The sequence below is a fragment of the Lissotriton helveticus genome, chromosome 11 (assembly GCF_964261635.1).
Source record: "Lissotriton helveticus chromosome 11, aLisHel1.1, whole genome shotgun sequence".
Lineage (NCBI taxonomy): Eukaryota > Metazoa > Chordata > Amphibia > Caudata > Salamandridae > Lissotriton > Lissotriton helveticus.
In genome coordinates this window covers 868,262,964-868,288,556 of record NC_136072.1, presented here as the reverse complement: position 1 = coordinate 868,288,556, position 25,593 = coordinate 868,262,964, and positions in this window count along the sequence as shown.

Below are 25,593 nucleotides of genomic sequence, written 5' to 3'. Positions count from 1 at the left end.
TGTCCCGTGTGTGCCAAGATCCACCAAAAATGGTGAGTGTGTCTGCTAGACATGTGTTGGTGTTGCTTGTGATAACTTTGCAAATTATGTTGCTGGTTTTGAAAATGAAGTAGAATGCATTGGCAGTAAATGGGGCTCCTTCAGGATGTGGTTGGTGGTCATATTAATTCAGGCCTGGATAAAGATGTGGTGCAGCATGTAGGATTCTCCTAAGAGGTGCCAGTGTGGAATCTGGAAGGCCGTGTATTAGGGCAATACCACCATCCAGATGCAAATGTACGAGTGCTTAAACAACACTTCGGAAGTCGCTTTCTGGAAGAAACAGTTTGACATTCATTAGAAAAGAGAGCTGGTATGAGTCTGATTTTATGGCAATGTGTTCCTTGAGGATGTGGTTGGCGTCTAGGGCAATTCCAAGTGACTTGGCATTCTGTGAAATTTGGGGGTGTATAGCCTTCCAGGGTTTTGTCATTGAGCCAGGTCTGTACTGTATTTTGTTTAGCATTCCTGGTAAATAAAAATAATTCTGTCTTGGTCGGGCTGAGCTTGTGGTAGGAGCTAGGCATCCAGGTCTAATATGACGCACAATCAAAGTTTTAAGCAGTGGATGATTTAAAGCAGAGAAGACTTTCAAGTAAAGTTGTGTCTCATCAGAGTATGGGTGAATCTGGTTTCTGTTATCTGTAAGTAGAGCATAAAGCTGCTATATGTAAAGATTGAAAACAACAACAGACCGTATGGAGTTGTGGGCCACTGGTGATAGGGATATGTGTGACCTGGTTGTGCCCAGATGAACAAATGGCTGTTTGGTTGGAAAGGAAGAAAGAGAACCTGTGATGGACATTGACATTGTATCACATTTGAAACTCCAGGGTGCATATGAGGGTGGAATTGTGGTCTGTCAAAGACAGCTGAGAGGTCCAGCAATTTCTGTCAGGGGCCATCTTCATCTATGATCAAGAAAGCATCACCTATGATGTATAAAGTAGCAGTATTTATGCTGCAGCATTATCCAAAGCCAAACTGGAAGTTGTGCAGGAGATGGTTAGCATTGATGTTGTCTTGGAGATATAGACATATGTTTTGCCCTTGCCTGAGACATTGTATGCCCTATCGCTTGTAAGACATATTGGGCCAGAAGTATCAAAGGGTTTTGCCCATTTTGTGTCTATGGGGAAATGTGTTGATACATATGGCCCATTGTTTACAAGGGGCTTGGAGTCTGCCAGCTGCTTACTATTGGTTGGCTTCATGATCACTCCTGTTTCTGTGCTTCTTTTCAGTTAGCATGGTCTGGCTTCTCTTTCTCTTTGTGTGTTTGGTCTTCCCTGGAGCATGACCCACACACTGCTTTTTTGCTCAGTGTCCTTCCACAGCTTGTGCTTTCAGCTACTTTTTCTTTTAGTTGCAGCACATAAGAGTGCATGTGTGTCCAGGCCACCCGCTTACCACTATGCGTTCTTGCCCCCTCCTGTGTTTTTGCTTACTCCTGCCCCCTTCTGGGTTATTGCTTGTCCTGTCATTTCTTGCTCTGATCCTTCCATTCCATTGCTTGAGCCATCTCTTGCGTTGTTGCTTGCCCTGTCTTTCCCACTCCCCCTGTGTAGTTGCTTGCCTTTTCCCTCAAGCCCTCCTACTGCATTATTGCTTGATGTTGGAGAAATGTAAATAGAATGTAGCTACGATTGGCAACAGCAGAGGTAAATTAGGGATGAGAACACTGGAGTTGGCATTTCCTGGTGGGAAAAGTGTCCCTAAGAAATGATAGGTCTGTAAATTCAAGGCATAAGCACAAGGGGAACCAGGCGATGGGCCACAGGTTGGAACAGGTAACAGGAGGAAGCAAGGAATAGGTGCAAATGGTGTTACAGCTGATGGTTGACAAGAATTGTGCCACCCACTTACGTAGCCCAAGAAAGGTATAGGTGAAGGAAGTTTGGTAGGCCTGAACTCAACGTCTAACGATGCAGCCTTTAGCAAGGGTGCCATTTTCATTCTGAGTTCATAAAGGCCACTTTTAGAAAGTAGGTATTATTTTGCTCTGTCATCCCGTGTGCCTCTGCTGAAATGTGGATTGTCTGTCTGGCTTTTGGACGACAGATGGCTAGGCAGAAGGGTGGCTCCCGATAGTCTAGGTAGGTCAGGAAAGGGCTAAATAGACCAGGGTTACGACAGGGGAAGAGAGAGGAGATTGCCTTGCACCTCGAAGGGCCTGGTCTGCCTCTGACAAAGCAGTCTCCACCCCTGCCAGGAATTCATGCCAAAGAAGGCCCAGTTGGTTCTAGACGGACACCGACACACTCTGCCTGGCAGATCAAAGGATTTTTGTGTGCAAATGCTGGGTCCCAGACCCCTGAACTTTAGAACTCATCTGGATCAAGAAGACTACACAGACAGAAAGCCGGAGAAACTGCTGAAAGGACTGACCGCTTTGCTGCGTGCTTTGCTGGGCTGACCTGCAGTGGCTGCTTCAGTCTGGGGCAGTCAAAGGCCTGGACTGGACTTTCTGCAACCAAATTGGTGAGACTGTCCAAGGGCTTGAGGTAGAGCTTGCCCCTGTTCACGAAGTCTCAGGAACAGCAAAGACTTCAGGTTCTATGACCCGCAGCACTGGGGACTGTGTGTTTTGTGCTGCCACCCGAAGAACGCCAAAAGACGAAGTCTACGACGACCCTGCCGAACGTGTGTCCTGAAGGTACCGCAAAGGGCACCGCCGCACTGTGAACCTGGTCTCACTGCCGACGCCTGCTTTTGCCATCACCGAGCCGCTGCTCGCACCGCGACCTGTGGGCACCACACTCTGCACTGCCTTGTTTTACGCCGAAGCTTTGGCACCTGAGAGGGCACTGCTGCCATACCGCACCGCGACCCTGGTCTCACCGACGACGCCTGTTGATGCCATCACCGAGCCGCTGCTCCCACCGTGACCTGTGGGCCTGCACTCTGCACCACCTTGCTACACGACGATGCTGGGGCCTTCCTGATGCCGCCACTTCCTGCCAAAATTGACGGCACTGCCTGCACCGTGGTTCGGGGGCACCGCTCGTAAGTTACACAACGCACCGCCCTCATCCCACACATCAGCCTTGGCCTGCCTGCACCATCGACTCCAGTTTGTCAGCCGACGACAGCGCTTCAGCAATGACAATGCCGCTGCTTGCACCATGACCTGTTAGCACTGCCTCCATCTTGCACTGCAACCCTGGTCTCACCGACGACGCCATCTGATGCTGGCACTGAGCCGCTGCTCACACCACGACCTGGGGGCACTGCACGCCGCAACACTGCGCTTCACAACGCAGCACCCGACGCCTTGTGGCGCCAGCACTCTGGATCCCATCAGAAGCTCGACCTGCAACACGAGTGACTTCAAGGGCCCATCGCCCTGCATTCGGAAAGGTACTATTTGCTGGTCTTCCCGACCCCGTAGTTGGCCTGCAACTCCGCGGTCCGCCAGAACTATTTTTGGATTTGTTGTTCATGACGTCGTGATAGCCCCGGACGGAGCTAAAAACATCAAGGCACTATTTTTAAAGCATATTTTGATAAGTGACGATTTTGAAGTATAGTATTGTTGATTTTTATCGTATGTGGTCTTGTCTTAAGTATATATAAATTGGATATTTTTCTAAACTGGCGAAGTGTTATTCTGTAGTGCGTACACTGTTTTACTGTTGCTTATGTGCAAATGCTTTACACACTCCCTCTAAGATAAGCCTGGCTGCTCATGCCAAGCTACCAAGGGGGTGAGCAGGGGTTATTTTAGAGGTGTAACTCCCTTATCGTGACTAGAGTGCTGGTTTCTGCCTCGCTTTGGCGCAAAGTCTGAGCTAGCCAGAAATCAAATTTCTAACAGTTTGTAACAGACATATTAAAATCATTGACTCCCAAGATATGTAATACATAAAATTTAGTCAAAAAAACATTGTTAAAAGAAGCCTCGTGCAAGCAACCAAATGAATAAAATTGCTATAAATTAATCAGAATTAATGTGACTAGTATTCAATTAACATTCAGTTTGAATTCTGCTAGTCTTACTTAACTCTTAACAGTCAATGCCATTAGTCTTCAGATATTACTCACTAAGATACCGCTAATCTTCAATTAGCGGTCACAAAAAATGAGACTAGCCTTAATTTTACTCTTGAAATAGCACAATAGTGTTCATTTAACATTCACTTTAAATTCTGCTAGTCTTACTTGAGTCTTCACAATCATTGCCTTCAGTATTCAGATATTTCTCACAAAGAATACCACTAGTCTTCAAACAGTGGGCACAATCAATGAGGCTAGCCTTCATTTTGACCTTGAAATAGCACAAGAGCTGCAAATAAACCCTAACAGAATACTACTAAGCTTCAAATACTATTCTTCTAGAATACTCCTAGTCTTCTTTTAGCAATCAAGTGAAGTGTTCATCATGTATTTGAAGGAGTAGAACTAGTTTTCCCTCATTTGCATATTTCAGCTTGTGGGCATACTACTTAGTCTTCATGCATACTAAATGAATACTACATTTAATTAGTAAAGGAATACCACTGTAAACACTGAAATCACACTAAATGAAGAGCTTCCATTTTGGGGAGGGGTGGCACTCCAAGCTTTGCTTGGACTTCAAGACGGCTATTTTGTTTTACATTGACTTTGATAGAAAGTATGCGTTCCAACCAGCGTAATGCAGCCATTTTGGAAAATAACATATTAACATTGAGAATTCAGAGCCCTTCATTGCCGCCCGTGTTTCCCGCACTTTGTCTGGGGACTCCATCCCCAACAGTATTTGCACCAGGAGGCGCCAATGTGTACCCCAATGTCTGAAGGTGCATAAAGCAAATTCGGGACTCCCACAGCATGGGAGCCCTTCATTGCCGCCCCTGCATGCCTCACTTTGTCTGGGGAGTCCATCTCCCAACAGTCTTTGCGCCAGGAGGCGCCAACGTGTTCCACCCATGCCAGGAGGTGCACAAAGCCAGCTCAGGGCACCCGCAGTGTGGGACGCATGTGGGTGGGCCCATCTGCATCCAGCCCCCAGAATGTTGCCCCTATACTTTGGTTCTGGTTGGCGTTCAAAACTTGGAAGCAGGTGCAAATGATTCCACAGGCAATTTGTTCAACAAAGTGTCTCATTGGCTGGGGAAACATAGCTGTTTTAATGTAAGGGATCACTTACATATTCTGATGACAAGAAGGGTCGCCTGATTTGGGCATCCCAAGACAACCTTTAAGGCAGATGCTGTGATTGTCACTTTTAGATTCCCTAAAATGGCACATAATATCCTGAGGCACTCAAATGAGTTCCCTGCATCAGAAATGAAACCACTGCCACTAGGTTTTTTCTACAGACCACGGCCCACTGCTGTACCAAATAACAATGGCCTTGAGTTGGAAGGGGGGTGCACTCACCGGGGAGGGAATGGAGGTGTCACTAAATACTTATGCCCCCCTGTCAGATCTTAATTACCTGGATTGACAGGTTGTGGGCACTAAACAGAGCCTAGTGCAGACAATAGTGACTGGCTCCCAAAGGCAGGCTGTCAACCCTAGTATCAGTGGAGAGAGACTGTAGCCAACCCTTTGGATTAGCCTTACCAGAACTGTCACATTGGTAACCAGGGGGATAAGATAACACTAACTACTTTAGCCAGAACCCAAGCGGGGAGCGGGGTCAATTTAATCTCATGGAACGTGGCAGGATTAGCTTCAAAATTCGAAGATAATGGATGGATCAAGTTTATAACCTTTAACAAGATCATCTGCCTACAGGAGACCTGGGAGGTGAAAAATACATTTTTCCTAGAAGGGTATAAGTCATTCTCCCTTCCTGCGGAAGGCTTGACCTGTGGCCGTGCTTAAGTCAGCCTAATTATAGTCATTGCACTGGAGCTTTGTGGGTCTGTGAAACAACTGGCGTGGAACTCTGCAGTGGCACAAGGTCTAGTGCTTTTGTTAGGGAGAACCTTACGGTTTACATTAATCAACTTTTACAATGCTGAAAATAGGAATTCTGGCCCACCAAGTATGAAGGAGTTAACTGGTCTCCTTGAACAGTTACAGGGGACGACCTGCCACAGGCTAGCCCTATCCTGCTAGTTGATTTCAATTTGTGCCCAGACATTGGACAAAGCCCAAGAGTTACCCCTATATATCCGGCAGCTGAAGATTGGCACACTGAGATTTCTACAGATGGACACAATGTGAATGCTCTCTTAAATACCAACACTCTAATGTTCACTTAACAAAATGCAGTAATGCCCCCCAATAGTCTCTACCCCCACTTATAAAGGAAGGGGCTGTGCCACCACAATTGATTTTATTTGTATTTCATCATCGCTGGGTTCCTCCATTTTGTTCTTTAGATAGTCCCTACAGCGATCATTACCCATTGACTATGGGGCTGGACGTACAGGGTCCCAAGTAGTGCAAGGTAGTAGGATAGTGGGGTCGTGTTGCCAACCAATCAGGAGAGGCACCTGTGGTGGTCACAGGTGGACACTAATTCTTTTAATTCTTCCCTGTTCAAATAGAGGCAAAAGGAGATCCTGCAGTGCCTAGATATATCATCCTCATTGGAAGATATAACTAGCTCCATTGAGGCCATTGCAAAGGAAGTGGCAGCTCTTTTACCTGCCCCGGCGGCCACTCCGCACTCAGATAACCCAAGGTGGTTTGACAGGGGGTGATCTCAGGCACTTGCTTACGGCATGCTCTGCTCCGTCTGGCATAGCCGCCCACTGCACTGCAGCACTCCCCAATGGTGAACCAGAGGCTGGCACATGCTGCATTGCTCAACTGGTCCTCGGGCCCCCCATATAGCTGAGGGAACTTATCTAGCACCACTCTGCTAAGATATCCAGGGTACTGGGGTTGTACTGAGCTGCAGGATGGCTGAGGATCTGATCTGTGACGGAGGATGCAAGTGCTCCTTATGTGGCACCTAAGTTCCGCATATGGAGAGTATGCTCTCAGGCTGGAGATTTCGTGAACAGGCCGGAACCCAATCTGTTCATACAGGAAATGACATACAGGAACTGGTAGGCAAGAAACACATCACAGGAACTTCCTGGCAGCCAATTTCTGTTCATTCTGAGTCATCCTTTGTCAGAGATCAGATCCTTTGCTATCCTGCTGCTCTGTAGGGGAGATTCCAAAAATGAGCCATAACAGTTTTACACATAAAAGGAACATTAGAGATGTGAGACAAAAGGTAGAACAGACCACTAAATTATGTTTGGGCAGGGAAAAACGGGTTTGGCCAGATACAACATCACATCCCAGAAAAATATTCTCCTTTGCATTATGATAAATACAGTTCATATTTCGCGTGCAGCTCAAAAGTTGACTGTAGTGTTTTGCTAAATTCAGGGGGAGCAGTGCTGTGTATCCCAGACACATAGGGCAGGATCCCCAAAGCTCATCATCGCTAACTGTGGGGCCCTTCAGTTGCGGGTGAGTTGTTTCATTTGGTGCAAAATACTCCACAATGCAATAGTTAGGTCCATTTGTGAATCAGGCACCCATTGTCAAAAGGTCCTGGGAGGTCTCACACATGCACATACATTTAATCCTCAGAGGCAACGGATTCCTTAGAGACATTGACAACACTGATTGCTGACATCTGCGCATTACCTATTCCATGGCCAATCTTTTGACTCCTGTCAATAGCTGTGGTTTACATACATTGAGTGTGGCTTGCAAAGTAGTCTCTGGATGGAAGTTTTGGACTGAGTCGTAAATATTCAGCTTTCATCATTGACAACAGACTGCAAATCTCATTATGTCCATAACACTACAGGTTGCTCAGGTGAAGAACATGCCAACCAGCTGATCGGACTTTTATACCCTTCCCTCTATTCTGTGCAATGGCCCTGTTGCCTGGAATCAGACCTAGCTGAGGGGCGAGAGGTATGTGTAACCCATGACTTAAAGCTCTGTTGTGCAAAGCACAACAGGCTAATATGATCCTTCACACAACTTCAGGGGAGTACATCGGTACCCCGTCTGTACGGCCAAGATATCTGAATCGCAACTTCAGGACACCAAAAGTGAGCTCTATGATGGCTTGAGTTTGAATTTGTGCCCTATTGTACCTGCGCTGAGGTACAGTGGCTGCATGTCGGTATGCTGTGAGGAGTTGAGGGGAGAGTGCATAACCAGCATCACATGAGGAGGGAAAATAAGGCACTTGACTACATGTCCCTCTTGCATCTGTACAGAACATGATCTATATTTTGGTACATGCAGTGTCTGTTGAGGACGTGTATGTGGTATGGTGAACCTCATTTTTGAAAATGGTTGTTTTTGAGGAGTGACATTTATACATTACATTTATACATATCACACATGTTTTGTGCTTGGTACTTACACAGTAGCCACATGTTGCCAAATTCTCCTGCAGCCATCCACTGGGCAAGAGGTGGCATGCGGAATACAAAGCTTTCATGGTGGGTACAGCCTGGAAACTCTGCATGCACATCAATGAATCTACCACTGGCATCACAGACACCCTGCACATTGATTGAATACCATTGGTGTCTGTTGCAAAAGATGTGTGCAATGCAGTGGGGAGGCTGAAGGGCCACATGGGTACAATCAATTGCACCCATCACACGTGGGAAGCAGGAAATGAGGAAGAAATCCCTGGCTACCCTTTGTTTCCTGTCCAGTGTATGGGGCATTTGTATGTGGTTGTGGGATCTCATTATAATGCATCTCAGCACCTGATGCAAGCACCAAGACTAGTTTTCCTGAGAGATGCCCATGAGGTCGCAGGAGACCCTCTGGAACGACCCCTTAGCAAAAAAATGGAGAGCAGCAAGGATCTTGAGATAGGCTGGGATTGGCATGAGAGTGACAGGTCACAGAGTCAAGTTCCTACTGCCACTCACAAACCATCTCTAAGATGATATCCAGGGGGAAATGTTATCTGGCCCTGACATCTTGGGTGGACATCTCAAATAGGTTAATCCTTTGTCTGAAAATACTCTCTACTCTCCTACTCCTCATCCTCAACTTTTCTTGCCGCATGGCAAGGGGCAAAGCAACAAACAAATTCAGCGACATGTTGGAAGGTTTGTATGTGTTAGCTCTGCTTTTATGTTTGCTGTAGGGCTGGGTTTGGCTGTAGTACTTCAGTGTTTCAGCTGGAGTAGGGTGGAGAGGATGACAAGCACTTTCACAGGTGTTTAGCATTGAATACAATGACCATCCATCCCTGATGCACAGATTCCAGCCTGGATGTGGAGTTTCCAGCCCAGATGCGGGTATTCCAGCCAGGGTGCGGAGATTCCAGCCAGGGTGTGGAGATTCCACCCGAGCTCGGAGATTACAGCCCGAGTGCAGACACAAAGATGCGAGTCAGAAATGACTTCTGTGAATACCAAAAGATGAAAATGACTTCTATGAATACCAAAAATCGTAAAGTTAGACTTTTGACTTTTTCCTTTGTGAATTGGCCCTAATGAAATCTAACAGCATGGGAAATTGATGTAACCCCCATGGTGTGGTTTTAGTTCTCTCCATAGGTTTTTCATCCTTTCACCTTTATTCCAAGGGACATCTACTTTGCAAGGTATTTTGCACCTATATTCATGCTGGTGGTTCCAAACTGGACTTTACACGCTAGGGGGCCTGATCGACAAAGCACTTTTTCAGTTGCAAACACTGCTATTTACAAAAATGTTAATTCTGCCTCATAATAGGGCTTTTGAAATCCTTTCTGAATTGCAAATTGGAGTGGGCGTGACAGGGGTTTCCTCCTCCTATTTGCAATTTTGAAAGGAATTTTTTAATAGTTTGTGACTGCAAGTGCGGTCACCAGCCATTGATGAGCTACCAACCCCCATTTTGGTCTTCTAACAGATCCACAATGAGGTAAGTGTCTCAAGGAGACATGTCTTTGAACTCACGGGGAGTAGTATCTGATCCAGAAGACAACTACCTTCTCTCCCTTGATGTTTTAAAAACAGGATCTGTCCCTTTTATGGGCATGGGCTGCTTAAAATAAATGCTTCCCATTTCGGAAAGCAAATGCAGGGATAAAGGTCTGCTTCACCCTGAAGTCCTACATCCCTGCACTGACAACCATTCACAGAGGGTCGTAAACTGCTACCTCCCTACTTAAAAATCATTATTCAAATCTGTTTGTGACTCTCTGCCAATAGTCAATATGTAATGCCATTTATTAGCACAAAGATTGCATGGCAAAATGCATTCAAATTTACAAAACAGCCAGTGGCAATTGCACATCCCTAATCTGCAGATGAGAATGATGCATCAGGCCTCTAGTTCCTTCATGACCCAGACCTTGCATCACACTTTCTAAGCCTTCTCCACCTCCCATACTCTACGTTTCTGAACTCTGAAGACCTAACCCATGTTGTAATGCTTCAGGGTTGCATGTGAGTAACAGTGTGAACAATTTCTAGAGATCCATGTTGTGGTAGACCTTTTAGAAATCGCTGTGGATTTTGTTGACCGCTTCTGGGCTCTAGGGACCTGACACATCCACTGACCTGCATGGTCAACTTGACTTTGCTGGTGGTTGATGCAGAATGTTCACCTCCTGCCTCCTTTTCCTACCTCCTTATTCATCTTCCTTTCATGTTTTTCACTAGAGGCAAGCCCTGCAGGAGCATCAATGTATATTTTGTAACAATATCTGCTCATCTTGTCCTCTTCAATTCCATTTCCAACTATAGAGCTCCTTTTGTGTGTTGTCTGATGGATAGATTTGGTGTTAAGAGGCCTCTTCTTCCTTTCCACTGTCTGACCTGGGAGTATTCCTGGTCCTTTTTTTTTGCAAAAAAGGACTCCCATGGAAGGGTTTCATCTGGTGTAGAAGTCTCAATCTTCATGCCATTTCCAACTCTGGTATTCATGTTCCTGCAAACAGAGGCCCACCTCTTGCGCTATCCTATAGCCCTTGTTCTTTTGCTATCCTTCTTTGAGTATTTTTGCCCTGTTTAAGTGACCATAGATTTAACACCAGCCCCTTTCTCTTTTAGGAGATAAATAAACAAATAACACAATTTCCTGTCCACCCCTTACTTGCTGAATTCAAGAGATTACTGGATTAATGTATTTTCTTTCAGAGTTCATTCCACACTTGTGCTATTATATTTAAAGCCTCCTTCTCTGTTTCACAATTAGAGTATATCATCAGGGTTGTGGATTGGTCTTTTGAAACTACCTGCAGGACCTACTGCCTGAAGCTGGTGGAGTACATGTCTCCCAGAGTTCTGAAAGGGCTATGAATATGTATGTTTAACTGCATCATCGTCATGTATTAAAATTAGGATTTTTCATGCTGTAGTGAGAAGAAATCCACAAAGGTATTACAGATAATGGGACAAGTGTAAGTTCTGTCTCCCCGGTCTGGATGTTTTTATTTTTTATTTTCACTGTTATATAGAATTTGTTTTCCTTTGTTGTGCTGCTTTCTGTCCAAGCTGTTTCCTCCCCTTGGAGGTCCTTCCTAGCTTATCTGTGGCAGCTGAACTAGTCATTGGCAGCACATCTCTGTCTGTCTTTTCCAAGCTGCTTTTTTCCTCTGTTTTCTTTATGAATGTTTCTTATTTGGAATGCCTTATTCACATTGGTCACCTAATTCAAATAAAATGTAATTAGCTGCAAGTTAATTGTTCTTTAAATTGTCTGAAATTAAAAGAGTAAATTGCTGCATGTGGATGGCTCATATGGGCACACTGCAGTGACATCTTGTTGCGCTTCTTATCATTTCTTTATTGCTGCTGCTGATAAAGTAATATAGGGCATTTGTATGTTACCTTCTCCTCATTGTCTCTAATAAAATCTTAGATTTCCTCTGTGGTAAAGCTGTGGTAAATAAATAAATAATACCTCTATTTTTGACTAGATATAACAATAACAGATAGCTCAATAAATAAGAGTCAAGATTCGAGGTAGTAGGAGTTTGCAGGTTTAATACAGCATAAAGGACAGGAACAGGACAACCTGCACGGGGAAGATCTGGGATGGCTAGCCAACAGGGGGGCCCCGACAGCTGTCGGGCAGGAGCTGGAATGAGCGCGCGCTAAAGGGATAACTTTTTTAATAACAGTGCACAAGCATATTGTTAGAAGCGGCTGTCTCTAGTTGGCAGAGGTATACACTTCTGACAAATAGGGACACACCTTTTCTAGTCAGGGCAAGGAGATCACACACTTAGATAACCCCTGCTCACCCCCTTGGTAGCTTGGCAAAGCAGACAGGCTTATCTCAGAGGCAGTGCGTTAAGCATTTATGACCACATACAGTAATAAAGTGAATACACTACAAATGGACACGACACAGTAGTATTATAAAAATAAGTATTTTTATATAAGGTTTAGCACAAGACCAAATAACGACAAAAATATACCACAGTCTTAATAAATACTCTTGGAAGGAAAAATAATAGTTCAAGCACGGTTTCTTCTTAGCACAAAGTCTTTAGTATCAAAAGCAACTCTTCTTCTCTAAAACACAGTTCTTGGCAACAATGTAACCCACACGGGAGTCACACGACGTCGAGGCAAAGTTAATCCAAAGGTTCGGCGTCGACCGCGAGGAGCGCTACGTCGAGCCCGGAGTCGCACAGACCCCAACAACACAGTACCTTGGAAAAGTGAAGCACTCGATGATCAGCGGCGTCGAGATGTCCGGCGTCGCGTCTTCGGCGTCGATCGGGCCTCGGAGTCGGGGCGATCTGCAGCGGCGTCGACCGAAGTCAGGCGGGAGCAGCGCTCACGGGATGAAGCAGGATACGGCGTCGTCGATGTCGATGTTGCAAGAGTGAGCAGCGCTCACGGCGTCGAGAGGGCTCGAAGTCGATGCGATCAGCAGCGGTGCAGACACGGGGTCACTTGGAGCTGGAGCCGAACTCACTACTCACTTGCGTGCTGCTGGCGTCGATCGGGCCCGGCGGCCGGCGTCGAGGAAGCGGGACACTGGAGCCGTTACTCACGATGTCGAGCTGGATTCGGCGGCGTCCGTCGGCGTCGAGATTGCTGGATTCTTTCAGAGGTGCTGGATTCACAAATCCCAGCAAATAGCACTTTAAGCAGATGAAGTCCTTTAGCCCTGTGACTTCAACAGGAGACTGGCACTCTTCCAGCCCTTGGAGATTTTCTCAGCAAAGAGTGAGAGTACACACAAAGTTCCTCTCTCCTGGTTCCTTGGCAAAAATAAAGAAGCAATGCAGGATTCCCCCAACAAACAGCACTCTGGCAGAAGGGGTAGGCAGTCCTTAGATCAGCAGGCTTCTTGTCCTTGGTTCAGGTTTCCTTGTCAGAAGTGATCTGATTTCTTGGTTCAGGGGTCCTTCTCCTTTACCCCTTTTTGGCTTTGATCCCTTTGTCCATGCAGGGGAATTTCCCCCCATCTTGGGTTTGTTGTGGATGTTGCCAGGCCAGAGCACCTGGCCTATTCACTGGGCAGGGCAGAGTCCTCAGCCGCTCAGCAGGAGCGGAGCCAGCATTGTTACTGGCAGGGGCAGGGCCATCAGCTGCCCGGCAGGGGGCGGGCCAGGAAAGTCCCAGGCAAGCACAGAGTCATCAGTCGCCTGGCAGGGGGGCGGAGCCAACATTGTATCAGGCAGGGCAGGCTATCAAGAGCTACTCTTCCCCTACTCTCAATGCAAATGCCCCACTCATCCCACACTGACTCATTCAGACTCTCTGGAGCCACCCAGCTCCTGTCACACACACACCAGAACCAGCAGAGACCGGTAGACAGTTAGACAAGAAAATAGCTACTTTCTAAAAGTGCTATTTTCAAACACAGAGTCCAAAAACCATCCACACAAACGGATGCGTTATTAAACCCTGAGTTCAGGGATACCAAACTCGACATTGCACCATGCTCCCCGAGCCCGCTAGGATTATAACATTAATAATCCTGGCAGCCCATTATAACTGATGGAGAGCAGGCTACCTTACAATAGTGAAAAACGACTATGGATGTAATTCACTATTAGGACATGCCAACCTTGTCAGGCTTGTCCTACCTTATGCTTACAATGCACCCTGCCCGTGGGCCTACCATAGGGGTGACTAACATGAAGTTAAGGGAAGGTTTAGGGACTGGCAAGTAGGTGTACTTGCGCAGTCCTCGTGACAGTCAGACTGCACGTGGTCTGGCAATGGCAGACCTTCAGACATACTTTTACTAGGCCGCTCTTGTGGGTGGCACAACATGTGCTGCAGGCCCACTAGCAGCATTTGTATTTACAAGCCCTGGCACTCCTGGTGCACTCTACTAGGGACTGATAGTAAACCAAATAAGCCAAACATGGAAGTCAATCAATACAGCAATTTCACATAGGGAGCACTTGCACTATGGCACTGATCAGCAGTGGCACAGTGCCCAAAGCATATACCAGCAAAAACATCGTAAACAGAGGAGGCAAACAGAAAAAAGGGAGGAGAGACTCATGCCAATGATGCCAGGTCTAACACGTGTCCCCTCCAGCTGAAATGTGGGGAGAACTACCCTTACCCTAGGGAGTCCTCATCACTAAGGCGGAAAAATCTGGACAGACCATCAGCATTGGCGTGATCTGTGCCAGGGCGGTGTTCCACCGTGAAGTCCATCCCCTGTAGGGAAATGGACCACCTCAACAGCTTTGGATTCTCACCCCTCATCTGCATCAACCATCTGAGGGGCCTGTGGTCTGTCTGCACCCGGAAGTGAGTCCCAAACAGGTAGGGTCTCAGCTTTTTCAGTGCCCAGACCACAGCAAATGCTTCTCTTTCTATCGCACTCCACCTCTGTTCCCTGGGAAGTAACCTCCTGCTGATGAAGGCTACAGGTAAGTCTCGGCCCTCTTCATTCACCTGAGCTAGAACAGCCCCCACGCCATGCTCTGAAGCGTCCGTCTGAACAACAAATTCTTTAGAAAAGTCGGGTGCCTGGAGTATGGGTGCTGTGCACATTGCAGTTTTCAGGGTGTCAAAGGCCGTCTGACAGGCGTCAGTCCAGTTCACAAGTCGTGGCTGCTTCCTGGAAGTCAGCGAAGTCAAGGGGTGCACAATGTTACCATAATCCTTGACAAACCTCCTGTAGTAACCCGTGAGACCCAGGAAGGCTCTCACCTGAGTCTGGGTTTTGGGCGGTGCCCATGCCAGGATGGTATCAATCTTGGGTTGTAGGGGGGCCACCTTGCCGCTCCCTACTTGGTGCCCCAAGTACACCACTGAACCCTGCCCAATCTGGCACTTACTGGCCTTGATTGTGAGGCCTGCTCTGCGCAGGGCCAACAACACTTCCTGGAGGTGGCACAAGTGTTCTTCCCAGCTGGCGCTGAACACTGCGATGTCGTCCAGGTAGGCAGCACTGAAATCCTCCAGCCCAGCCAAGACCTGGTTGACCAACCTCTGGAAGGTGGCAGGGGCATTCTTCATCCCAAAGGGCATAACCCGGAACTGGTAGTGCCCATCTGGGGTGGAGAATGCTGACCTCTCTTTTGCCCCATCGGTCAAGGCGATCTGCCAGTACCCAGACGTTAGATCAAACGTACTAAGGTACTGGGCAGCCCCTAACCGATCGATGAGCTCATCAGCTCTGGGGATGGGGTGCGCGTCAGTCTTGGTGACTGAATTGAGTCCTCGGTAATCCACACAGAACCGAAGTTCCGGTGAAGCACCAGGCGCTGCAGCCTTTGGAACCAAGACCACGGGGCTGGCCCAAGGACTGCTAGAGGACTCAACCACCCCTAGGGCAAACATCTTGGAGACCTCCTCCTTGATGTATGCTCTGACCTTGTCAGTCACTCTGTAAGCCTTGTGCTTGACAGGAGTGCTGTCCCCGGTGTCTACATCATGGACACACCACTGAGTAACACCAGGAATCAAGGAAAACAGATCAGGGAATTGCCCCAACAAATGGCGACAATCCTGCTGCTGTTCCGGGGTCAGTGTGTCAGAGAGGACAACACCATCCACTGACCCATCTTGCTCTTTTGCATACAGGAGGTCAGGAAGAGGCTCACTCTCCTCCTCCATTCCAGCATCTGTAGCTAGGAGCATGCCCACTTCGGACCTTTCTAAGTGGGGCTTCAAACGGTTGACATGCAGGACCCGCAAGGGGTTCCTGGGAGACTTTAAATCCACCAGGTAGGTGACATCGCTCTTCTTCTCCACAACCTCGAATGGTCCAGTCCACCTGTCCTTGAGCGCACAAGGTTCCACAGGGGACATGACCCAAACTTTCTGTCCAGGCTGAAGCTCTACCAGAGTGGCCCTCTGGTCGTACCACCGCTTCATCTCCTCCTGGCTGGCCTCCAGATTTGCCTGAGCAAGATCCCTGAAGCGCCTAGTCTGGTTCCTAAAGGCCAGCATGTAACTGTATACATCCTGGGGAGGTTTCCTGGGAGATTGCTCCCAGCCTTCTTTGACCAGACTTAAAGGTCCTCTTACCGGGTGACCATACAAAAGCTCAAAGGGGCTGAACCCTAGAGACTTCTGTGGCACCTCACGGTAAGCAAACAACAGGCATGGCAAGAGGACGTCCCATTTACGCCTCATTGGTTCTTTAAGACCCATGATCATGCCTTTAAGGGTACGGTTGAATCTTTCAACCAACCCATTACCTTGAGGGTGGTAAGGAGTGGTGAACTTATAAGTTACCCCACACTCCTTCCACAGAGACTTCATATAGTTGGAAATGAAGTTGGTGCCCCGGTCTGACACCACCTCTCTGGGGAACCCCATTCGGGAGAAAACACCCATCAGCGCCCGTCCCACCACGGGGGCAGTCACTGTTCTGAGAGGGATGGCTTCCGGGTACCGTGTGGCATGGTCCACCAAGACCAGGATGAACCTGTTGCCCAGGGCTGTCTTGGGGTCCAGTGGCCCAACAATGTCAATCCCCACCCGGTCAAAGGGGGTACTGACCACGGGAAAAGGTTGGAGGGGAGCCTTCTGCTTCCGCCCGCTCTTCCCACTTGCCTGGCAAGTCTGACAGGTCTTGCACTGGATGTCTACATCCCTTCGCATCTGAGGCCAATAGAAATGGGTGACAAGCCTGTCATAGGTCTTGTCCTGCCCCAGATGTCCAGCTAAAGGAACGTCATGAGCCAAACCCAGTAGGAAGGCTCTGAAGCGCTGGGGTACCACCAGCACACGGGCTGACCCAGGCTCAGCAGCCTTAGGCTCGCTATACAGGAGGTCGTTCTCCCAGTACACAAAATGTGACCCTGACTGATCACCTGAGGTTTGGGCTGAGGCCTGCTGCCTCATACCCACAAGAGAAGGGCACACTTTCTGTTCTGCACAGAATTCCTCCCTGGAGGGACCACCATCCTGCTGCCAATGGGTCAGCTCGGGCAGGTCTCCCAGTTCGGCAACTTGTTCACCTGTGGGTTCCAGGGCATCCCCCTCGAGGTCTGCCTCCTCCTGGACCACGGGAACTACGGGGGACGGTTTCCCGCGCCCCCTGCCTCTTCTCTTCACAGCTGGGTCCTGGGCCATACTTTCAGGCTCCAGAACCCCATCAACACCCTTACTTGCTGTCATGGATCGAGTGGTTGCACACACCCACTCTGGCACACCCAACATTTTCAAATGTGTCTCCCTCTCCACCTTAGCCCAAGGGGAGTCTTCTAAATCGTTGCCCAGGAGACAATCAACAGGCATGGCGGGCCTCACAGCAACCTGAAGAGTACCTGAAACTCCCCCCCATTCAAAGGAAACTTGAGCTACCTCACACTCTTTCTGGGAGTTGTCAGCAGCTATCACAGGGTAGAATGCGTGGGGAACAACCTGCTCTCTGGACACCAAGTGACACTTGACAGCTGTCACACTCGCTCCGGTGTCTCTGAGAGCTTCCACTCTATGGCCATTAATGGTCACCCACTGCCTATATTTTTTAGTGTTACTAGGCAGAGGGGGTGGCGGGACCAATTCCATGTCTCCTAGAGAGACCAGGGACATCTCTGCGGGACCCTCCCCACCATGGGCAACCATCTCCTCCCCTCCCAGAGCTACACTAGCCAACTGACGGGGTGGTGCACTGGGTAGTGCACCGGACTTCTTCAAGGGACACTGAGGGTCATAAAAACGGTGTCCTACCTGCTTACAAACGAAGCAGGTCAGGGGGCCCCTATGACCAGGTTTACCTGGCGGGGCCTCTGATTTCTTCACAGGGGGAGGCTGGGAACCTTTCCCTTGGTTCCCTTGGGGATTACTTTGGGGCCCTTTCTGGGACTCCTTCTGTTTACCCTTGTCCCCCCCACTCTTCTGCTGGGGACCCTGCCCACCTTTGGCTGAGTCTCCCACTGGACCCTTGTGGACCCTGGTACTGACCCAGCGGTCCGCCTCTTCAGCAAGTTTTCTAGGGTTAGATATCTTGCTATCAATAAGGTGCTGGCGCAGCTCTGGAAAACAGTTATTAGACAAGTGCTCCCAAGCAAACAAATCATAAAGAGCATCATAACTTTCCACTTTGCTGCCCTTTACCCAACCATCCATGGCTCTGCAAAAATATGACACATACTCCACCCACGTGGTACCAGGCAACTTCTTACATTCTCTAAAGGCCTGTCTGTACTTTTCTGGGGTTAGGCCATACCTTAACATTAAAGCATCTTTCATATGAGCATAAGACGTCCTATTCTCAACAGGCATGTCTAACAGGGTATCTCTTCCCTCATTCACAAAGCGACCCCACAACCCCGCTCCCCAATCCTTCTCAGGGACCCGGTGGGCCAACAATGCTAACTCATATGCTTTAAACCACTGACCAATATCCTCATTCTTCTGAAAATCTTTGATCACATCTTTGGGAAAATAAAACCTACTTTCTGCAGGCACAGATGGGACGCTGCCACCAGAGGGATTCAATTCTAACTCCTTAGCTTTGAGCTCCATGTCCCTCACCATTCTCTCACGCTCAAAAGCTAACTTCTCTCTTTCAAACTCTAATCTTTTGATCTCCAAATCAGCTTCTCTCCTGCCTCTTGCATTCTCTATCTCCAACTGCCCATTTATCTTAAGTTTGGCCATTTCCACGTTGTAGGCTCGCTCCTTCGCCCTTTCTTCTCTTTCTTCAGGGGAAAGACCTTTGGAGGAAACACTGCTGCCAGGAGGGGATACAGGCCCAGTCACGGGCACTTCCTCCTCCCCTTCCTCTGTCGGTACCACCACCGGGGCAGAGGGGTCTCTGGCCTCTAACCAGGCCTCCAATGCTTTGGAATAGTCTCCTTTCCGGGAGATGCCTTTGGTAGGAACTTGAAACTGCTTGCAAAAGTATTGCAGTTGCTTCTTTTCGTATGTCCCTATCTTGGCTCTATCAAATTCCTCCACAACAACAACAAGGGGAGTGACTCCGGTATCACTCATGGTTAAAACTGGCAGTTTCAAAAATCAAGCTTCAGGAAAAGCGGAGAACAAAAATAGAATATCCAACCAAAACAGATTGTGGCTGCGCTATGGTCTGCTTTCACTATGTAGCGCACACTAATCACTGCACATGGGTCATAAATGCAAAGTTCAAAATCCCACCGCTGACCCACCAATGTTAGAAGCGGCTGTCTCTAGTTGGCAGAGGTATACACTTCTGACAAATAGGGACACACCTTTTCTAGTCAGGGCAAGGAGATCACACACTTAGATAACCCCTGCTCACCCCCTTGGTAGCTTGGCAAAGCAGACAGGCTTATCTCAGAGGCAGTGCGTTAAGCATTTATGACCACATACAGTAATAAAGTGAATACACTACAAATGGACACGACACAGTAGTATTATAAAAATAAGTATTTTTATATAAGGTTTAGCACAAGACCAAATAACGACAAAAATATACCACAGTCTTAATAAATACTCTTGGAAGGAAAAATAATAGTTCAAGCACGGTTTCTTCTTAGCACAAAGTCTTTAGTATCAAAAGCAACTCTTCTTCTCTAAAACACAGTTCTTGGCAACAATGTAACCCACACGGGAGTCACACGACGTCGAGGCAAAGTTAATCCAAAGGTTCGGCGTCGACCGCGAGGAGCGCTACGTCGAGCCCGGAGTCGCACAGACCCCAACAACACAGTACCTTGGAAAAGTGAAGCACTCGATGATCAGCGGCGTCGAGATGTCTGGCGTCGCGTCTTCGGCGTCGATCGGGCCTCGGAGTCGGGGCGATCTGCAGCGGCGTCGACCGAAGTCAGGCGGGAGCAGCGCTCACGGGATGAAGCAGGATACGGCGTCGTCGATGTCGATGTTGCAAGAGTGAGCAGCGCTCACGGCGTCGAGAGGGCTCGAAGTCGATGCGATCAGCAGCGGTGCAGACACGGGGTCACTTGGAGCTGGAGCCGAACTCACTACTCACTTGCGTGCTGCTGGCGTCGATCGGGCCCGGTGGCCGGCGTCGAGGAAGCGGGACACTGGAGCCGTTACTCACGATGTCGAGCTGGATTCGGCGGCGTCCGTCGGCGTCGAGATTGCTGGATTCTTTCAGAGGTGCTGGATTCACAAATCCCAGCAAATAGCACTTTAAGCAGATGAAGTCCTTTAGCCCTGTGACTTCAACAGGAGACTGGCACTCTTCCAGCCCTTGGAGATTTTCTCAGCAAAGAGTGAGAGTACACACAAAGTTCCTCTCTCCTGGTTCCTTGGCAAAAATAAAGAAGCAATGCAGGATTCCCCCAACAAACAGCACTCTGGCAGAAGGGGTAGGCAGTCCTTAGATCAGCAGGCTTCTTGTCCTTGGTTCAGGTTTCCTTGTCAGAAGTGATCTGATTTCTTGGTTCAGGGGTCCTTCTCTTATACCCCTTTTTGGCTTTGATCCCTTTGTCCATGCAGGGGAATTTCCCCCCATCCTGGGTTTGTTGTGGGTGTTGCCAGGCCAGAGCACCTGGCCTATTCACTGGGCAGGGCAGAGTCCTCAGCCGCTCAGCAGGAGCGGAGCCAGCATTGTTACTGGCAGGGGCAGGGCCATCAGCTGCCCGGCAGGGGGCGGGCCAGGAAAGTCCCAGGCAAGCACAGAGTCATCAGTCGCCTGGCAGGGGGGCGGAGCCAACATTGTATCAGGCAGGGCAGGCTATCAAGAGCTACTCTTCCCCTACTCTCAATGCAAATGCCCCACTCATCCCACACTGACTTATTCAGACTCTCTGGAGCCACCCAGCTCCTGTCACACACACACCAGAACCAGCAGAGACCGGTAGACAGTTAGACAAGAAAATAGCTACTTTCTAAAAGTGCTATTTTCAAACACAGAGTCCAAAAACCATCCACACAAACGGATGCGTTATTAAACCCTGAGTTCAGGGATACCAAACTCGACATTGCACCATGCTCCCCGAGCCCGCTAGGATTATAACATTAATAATCCTGGCAGCCCATTATAACTGATGGAGAGCAGGCTACCTTACAATAGTGAAAAACGACTATGGATGTAATTCACTATTAGGACATGCCAACCTTGTCAGGCTTGTCCTACCTTATGCTTACAATGCACCCTGCCCGTGGGCCTACCATAGGGGTGACTAACATGAAGTTAAGGGAAGGTTTAGGGACTGGCAAGTAGGTGTACTTGCGCAGTCCTCGTGACAGTCAGACTGCACGTGGTCTGGCAATGGCAGACCTTCAGACATACTTTTACTAGGCCGCTCTTGTGGGTGGCACAACATGTGCTGCAGGCCCACTAGCAGCATTTGTATTTACAAGCCCTGGCACTCCTGGTGCACTCTACTAGGGACTGATAGTAAACCAAATAAGCCAAACATGGAAGTCAATCAATACAGCAATTTCACATAGGGAGCACTTGCACTATGGCACTGATCAGCAGTGGCACAGTGCCCAAAGCATATACCAGCAAAAACATCGTAAACAGAGGAGGCAAACAGAAAAAAGGGAGGAGAGACTCATGCCAATGATGCCAGGTCTAACACATATATACTTAAACAAAATACATTACAGTACATACAGTAGGCGTAACAGTGGGTGGGGCCTGTAACAGTCGCGAGAGATAAGGGTGAAAGTAGGTGTAACAAGAGGCGTGAACAGGGCGTATACATAGACATGTGATGTAAACGTAACGGAATATGTCATAAATGGGGCAGAAACATGGAGGGGGCTACCTATGGAGCCGGGACCTCTAACCTAGTGGTGCGCGCAAACCGACAATGACGTGTTACCAGGGAGAAGCTGGGGGCTATGACTTCTGAGCTAGAAGGAGAGACTGAAGTCTGGAGAGTCAGAGTGACATGTACCTAAACACTATCCACTATCTAGTATCTGATGTTTAGAGAACATGTTGATAGAATCCAAAAGTTATCAGGGCAAAGGCTAACAGACACTAAGACTGGTGCATGCATTATTCTACATGTAGTGTGTGTTGAGGAATATTAAATGACCATAAATACAGTATTTCTCTTACATGGAGACGTAAAGGCTAGACGATGACTGAAACTATTGATGCGATTCAGTAGCTTAGGAATGCAGAGAAGTAGAGCTGGACTGATAACTAGAATCATAACATACTCTTGGCAGACTGGCAGGCAGAGCCAGGCCGAGCCGGGCACTGTGAGGCAGGAAGTAAGTGAAGGGTCAGGGATACAGGTGGGGGCTGTATCGCTCCTCAGCGAGGGTTCAGGAGACAGGAGCTGAATCTGAGTCCGGGCCCTTTTGAGGCCTAGAAACGGGGACTTTACAATAAAATAACGTGCACACTGAGAAACGTGGCAACGTAGCTTTACATAGGCCTAATACTCGTAGCTTTCACGAGAACTGGAAACTGGCATACTAGAGATGGACACAACTGTAATTGCGTCTTTAATCGATCATGGGGAATACATATGCATATTAATCGTGCACATATAACATAACATGGGGAACACGTAGGGACACAGAACATGGCAAAATTTACTTTTCCACATTCCCTCCTTGTCACTACGTTTCCATCAGGAAACATCAATATTCATGATACCATCTATCATTTCATACAGTATCATTTGTTCGTCTCGAATTTTCTTGGAACGGGATTTAGGACGGGACTTGGGACTAGGAATACAAGAGGTAGCACAAATGCCGCAAATCGCAGGGCCACATTGTATACAGAGGCAGCAACTGAATATGATCGCTACTGCAATACCTAGAAAGGACAATACTTTCCATCCCCAGGCAGAAATTATACTCCAAAACCAACCGGACCATGTCCAGGTGCCTGGATTCTGGTGTAACTGATGGGCAATTTTATGAAGTCTGGTTATAGCTGAATAAACAGACGGCGCGTTATTAGGAATGAAAATGCAGCAACTAGATCCGATGACTCTACATGCTCCTCCTCTATCGGCCAGTATGACGTCAAGAACGAGACGATTTTGGAGCACGACAAATCTCATAGCAGATTGCTCTTCGGTTAAGTTACCTAGAGCAGAGGCAGTCTCATTCACTACTGCTTCAAGAGTTCTTGTTAACCTACGGATTAACTTACTATTCTGGATAGGTCCTATAAAGAAGAAGAAGCCTCTATTGAAATCTGTATACTGTTCTAGAGCGGTTTCAGTTTGATCGACAATCGGGGACTCGATCTCCCTTCTATGTCTAATGTGTACTAGATGTGTGTTTCTATGATAATCAGATGGGGCTAGAAAAACTGGTGGCAGTAGGAAGGCAATGTAACAGGTTCCATCCCAATCGAGGGGCAGACGAACATATGCGGTCTGACCACAAACAAAATAAGAATGACGTGAAGCTTTGAAAATAGATTTCCCACTGTCACTATACTTGACAATATTAGTACAATCACTATGTCCTACATGTACGGAACCATTATTTCTGACACATAATTCGCCTTTGACTGGTAGTACTGAAATAGCAGGTAAGTCTGGAGTAGGATCAGACTGAACATTCAGGACCATGAAATTCGAAGAATAATTACCTAAATTATAAACTTCATTTTCTAGATCTAACCCTGTTCTGTGGGGAAGACCTTGCTTGTCTGGAAAACATGTACTGTTCAGAAGGGACATATCAGTTGAGGATGACGTTAACATGGACCAGGCTCCACATGAACCGTTGTGTGAGAACGGATAAGGAAACAGTGGCAGAACTCCCTTCGGTGTCTGGAAAGGGGGGAGTCGACCACACACTCAACAATTAGTGGCATTGCTGGTCTGGTGTGAATAATGTAGCATACGGATGAATGAATTGTTGCGCATAGCAAGACGATAGGATAGTTCGTGAGGAGGCAGATCACTAAACGTGTGCTCTACTGTAGCATTAGAAAACATATTCACATGAGAAATTGGAAAACATAAATGAAATGCATAACCCGTGCAGGTAACCATTAAGCTTAAAAACAATATAAAACTTAGAAAAACGATACATCGGATTGAGTTTTGACTAACTCTCTCACTATGGGGGTCTATTTCATACATGTCAGATACCTGTCTAACCGTTTCACCTAGGGGAGGACTTAGACAATTAAACTGGCTGACTTATTTTACTAGACCGGAGCTTACTTTTATACTCCTGCTGTGGAGTTTTCTCTAACAGGGGAGGCTTGGTATCAATGTCATTTGCGGGACAGTCCTTAAGAATAGTTTCTTGGCAGTCTTTAAAATCTTGACAATCCTTGGAAAAGTTCTTGGAAACAGTTTGTAGTCCGTGAAATTTCTTAACATGCGACAGGTGCACCCACCCCTTCCTGCCTTCCAACTTGACGGCAGTACGGGTGGTTAGAAGGACTTGCTTCGGTTCCTTCCAGCGAGGCTCCAGCGGACTTGAACGATCAAAATTGCGGACGAGGACCAGGGTGCCGGGAAGGATCTCGTGTGGCTTGACTTCAGTATTGTCGGGAAATGCAGCGGCAACCTGTGAACGACAAGAGTGTAGGGCAGACATCAAGGAAGCTAGGTAATCTGTCAGCATATTACTGGAAACATCTGTAATACTTCGGGGTCTAGGTGTACCCCACACGTTCGGGGGGCGGCCGAATACGACCTCATAAGGGGACAGACCTGATCTGGAATGTGCGACCATGCGCATATAGAACAGAGCGACTGGCAAGGCAACTAACCAGTCTACACCTTTCTCTTTACAGACTTTGGCAATACGGATTTTCAAGGTTTGATTATGTCTCTCTACGAGACCGGCTGCTTCTGGATGGCGTACACAATGGAACTTCCACTGGTACCCTAATAACAGGGAAACGTGCTTCATGAGTTCAGATGAGAATGGCTGGCCGTTATCAGAATATACGACCCTGGGGAGTCCATAACGGGGGAAATATTCACGAACCAACTGCTTGGCAGTGGTCGCGGCTGTGTAATCTGGGACTGGATATGCTTCTGTCCACCTGGACAAAGCGCATACAACTACAAGGACATACTTGAAACCTCGACATCGCTCCATCTGAATATAATCCATCTGGAGGACTTCAAAAGGGTGGTCAGGGGGCTGGAATCCACCTTGTTCCACCGGGACACTTTTACCTGGATTGAACTGGCAACATATCATACAAGTACGAACTTTCTGCTTGGCTGCAGCTCGTAAATGCTTGTTGGACCAAAGGTTCTGGATACTGTCTAACATGGCTTTTTCTCCTAGGTGTGCAGGACTATGTGCGGTATTGATAATGACTTGAACCATTGAGTCGGGGAGAAAC